At 47.9% G+C, this 3,921-nt stretch overlaps 1 pseudogene; it reads right to left on the reverse strand.

The window, feature by feature from the left end:
• Positions 1-16: 16 nt before the first annotated feature.
• Rps2-ps25 (ribosomal protein S2, pseudogene 25) lies at positions 17-3,921 on the reverse strand (annotated as a pseudogene).

A 3,921-nucleotide genomic window follows, 5' to 3' on the forward strand; every position in this document is an offset into this window, starting at 1 on the left:
TATATGGTAGCCACAGTCAGAGCCTGGCTCCTCTGAGCAGGCTAGTGTGGGTTTTCACAAGATGGTCATGAATTCCTGATAAGGAGACTTGAACAATCTCTTTCCAGAGGTCAGGGGTCAGGTAGCTGTAGGTCTTGGAGGTGGCATCATTGCTGGCCTTGGCCAAGTTGCTCAGGGTGGCAGTGCAGCCTCTGGCTGAAGTGTAGCAGTCATCTATACCGGCCAGCAGCAGCAGCTTCTTGGGCACGGGAGCAGAGACAATGCCAGTGCCTCTGGGTGCAGGGATGAGATGCACCAGCACAGAGCCACAGCGCCCTGTCACCTTGCATGGCACAGTGTAGGGTTTGTCAATCTTGTTCCCTCAGTAGCCTGTCTGCACAGGGACCATGGAAAGCTTGGCCCCTCAGATGGCAGTGGTTACCTGCTTGGGGCACTTAACACAAGATCAACGTGACCACTGTAGTCCCCAATATTGACAAAAGTCTTGAATCTGGTCCTTTGTCCAGCTGCACTGGCAGGACCTTCAGAACCTCATCCTTTAGATGCATCCAGGAAAAAGCCAATAATCTCAGATTCCTTAATGGGCAGGGAGAACAGGTAGATCTCCTGCAGGGACTTGATCTTCATGTCCATAAACAGGCGGCCAACTTAGTGATGGGGATCAATCACCTTGTCTTCACACACCTGTAACCACAGGCAATGAATCCCTGTCTGAAGCAGAAACTTTAAGGGTTCTGTAGAAAGTCCACTGGTGGGTGAGGTGGGGGCTGGAGAGCTGGCTCAGTGGTTAAGAGCACTAACTGCTCTCCCAGAGGTCCTGAGTTCAAATCCCAGCAACCACATGTTGGCTCACAACCATGTGTAATGATATCTGACACCCTCTTCTGGTGTGTCTGAAGACAGCAACAGTGTAGTTATATATAATAAATTAAAAAAAAGTCCGTTGGATGGTGTTTTGCTGGGAGAAACATGTGAAGGAATGTTTCATTAAACTGGACGCAGCTGTGAAAGGCTAAGGCAGACTCGTGAATGAACATTTCACTAAAGCACAGGAGAGAGGATGCTCTGCTAAAGTAAGCACTTAAAGGGACAAATGATGAAGGTTCTTTGCTAACAACACGCATGTATTGGTCTGCCTCACACTGTGTAGTTGAACTTTTGTTGGGTTTCCATAGAGAGGGACGCACACCAAAAAAGCTTCTGGGGGTGTGCTGCAGCCTCATGCCTCTCCCAGGGCCTCGGGCTGACTGGATGCACGTGCTGAGGCCAGGCACATGGAGGACACTGTCTGGAGTGATGTCTGGAGTGACGAAGACAGAGCTTGGCTTGCTGACACAGCTAGCTATGCATCGCGTGTGGGTCCCGAGTCTTTGCTTCCTTGAGAGAGGCACAGCCGAGAACTTCTCTTGGTGTTCCTGTGGGTCCCTCCTGTTGACTTGAGCCAAGGCTGAGGCCTGGCTGTCTCTGCTAGGTGATGCTGCTGCTGTTGCTGCTGCTGTTGCTACCTCTCCTCTACCAGACTGGACTGCTATGTATCTGTGAAGTATCTGTGAGTGGACAGAGCTGCCACGGCCTGCTGACCTCTGAACCGAAGTGCCGATTTCCAGACAACATAGACAGGATGGCTCCAAAGACCCTTTCTAAACAGGTGGTGGGCTACAAGGGAGGTTAAATTGCTTAAGAAGCATCATTAAAAATAAGGTTTGAAAAAAATTAAAGTTACACACGTCTTTTGCTTTTCCTCCACCATCCCTGTGGCTTCGTGTGCGGAGCGGGTGTGGCGGCAATCCCAAGATGGTGCCCGGGACTGCTGCCAAGTCTTATGACTAGCACCTGACTTCCTCATACACCCAAAAGTAAGCCACGCCCATCGTGAGAGCTGCGCAGGCGCACCGTGACACAAGATCAGGCTATTTGGCATGGACCTATGAACTGAGACTACGTAGACTGGACTGATGGGGCGTGGTTACGGGTTTTTTTAGGAGGGAGTGTGCTTGGGGGTAAGAGATTGCTGCTTGCATACAGAGAGAAAGGTTCCTGAATAAACTGCTTTGAGAAGAACGTCGTGGTGTCGCTCCTTTCTGTGGGACAGAGACGGAGACGACAGCTTCGACCGTGACCACGGCCTTGACCATGATAGAAGTGCCTATGACTGCTACCAATCCTCCGTAGAAGTTGCTGTGGCCTCCTAATACTGGTCCTCCTGGCTCTCCTGCTGCAAGTGTCATCTGTCATTTTCCGGAAGAAGTAGCCCGTTATAACATCTTAACAGTTTTGTACTTTATTAGCAGACATTTGGGCTGTCTCTTATAAATATAATGTTTATTTGCCTGATGTAATTAATTGTCATCTTGGGGGTTTCCTGATGAATAAGCTCACCCTTTCTAGTTCTTTCTGAATTCTGGCTGGCTGTTACCACTTAGCTGTTCTGGCCCAAAACTCTGCTCCAAACTGATTCTTTCAAACTGGCTTCTCTTGGCCTCTGGCCTGAATTGGTCTGCTTGGCCTAAAATTAACTCTGGCGATCTGTTCTAATCTTTGAGCTTCTCATTTTCTGGCTCGTCCTGTCTTCATCTGCAACCTGTCTCTGTGAAACGGTCCTGGTAAAACTGTTGCCTCTTTCTCTCTGCCCTTCCTACGTTGCCTCTCTTTCCTGTCTGTTTTTGTGAGAGTTGGGCATATCCTATCTCTGACTCATTCTGTCAGATCTTTCCCTGATTCATCACTTTGTCTGCCCCTCAATTAGATTTCACTTCAAGCATGGCTGCTTCCTTCTACAAACTAACTTTACCTTCATTGCTTGGATTAAGGGTATCTAATAAAGGTGTGTCTGTGTTACAGCCAGAAGGATTATAGGTGTGTGATTGGTTAGGGTTTTTATTGCTGTGATGAAACACCATGACTAAAAAGCAAGTGGGGAGGAAAGGGTTTGTTTAACTTATGCTCCCATATCACTGTTCAGCATTGAAGTAAGTCAGTTCAAGGACTCAAACAGGGCAGCAACCTGGTGTCAGGAGTTGACACAGAAGTCATGGGATTGTTCCTGCTACCTGGCTTGCTCCTTATGACTTGTTCAGTCTGCTTTTTACTTGAACCCAGGACCATCACTCACCATATGCTGTGCCTTCCCCCATCAATCAATCACTAACTAAGAAAATGCTTTATAGGCCTGTCTACAACCTGTTCTTGTGGAGGGATCTCCTTAATTGAAGTTCTTTTCTCTCAGATGACTTTAACTTGTGTCAAGGTGACATAAAACTATTCAATGTACCACTTTAAAAAACAAAACAAAACAAAACAAACAAACAAACAAAAAAAACCAACCCAAGGGGTTGGGGATTTAGCTCAGTGGTAGAGCGCTTGCCTAACAAGCGCAAGGCCCTGGGTTCGGTCCCCAGCTCCGAAAAAAAGAAAAAAGAAAAAAGAAAAAAAAAAAACCAACCCAAATACCAGGCATGAGAAACCTCCTGTTTTGAGTTGTTGGCCAGGGTTGACCGCTAAAACACACAGCCTATAGCTGCTGCCCTTGGTTGCCTCCCACAAGGGGAAGATTAGTCCTTACTGCTGAAGACACCATGCACTTCATAAACAGGCCCGGGAGCCCCTGAGCTGGAACTGACTTGAATACCTCTTCCCATCGGGCCAGCTTTCATGGTACAAAAGAGGGAAAGAACCAATAGTTGTCCCCAGCTGTGATGCCTACGAACCACATCAGTGACCAACAGGGCACAAGAATCCCAAGGGTGCAGTAGTGACACACGTGCCTTAGCAGTCACCAACAGCTCTCCAATTGGCCTTATGACCTTCAGTGAGAGGGAAACCAGGCCTGGTACTGGAATCCTAGCTCATTTCTTAGTGCTTACATAAGTCCAGGCTATTGCCCTTGGCATTCTTGATGGAGGTATTTCTTGGGTGCATCAT

This window comes from Rattus norvegicus, chromosome 19, assembly GCF_036323735.1.
Source record: "Rattus norvegicus strain BN/NHsdMcwi chromosome 19, GRCr8, whole genome shotgun sequence".
Classification (NCBI taxonomy): Eukaryota; Metazoa; Chordata; class Mammalia; order Rodentia; family Muridae; genus Rattus; species Rattus norvegicus.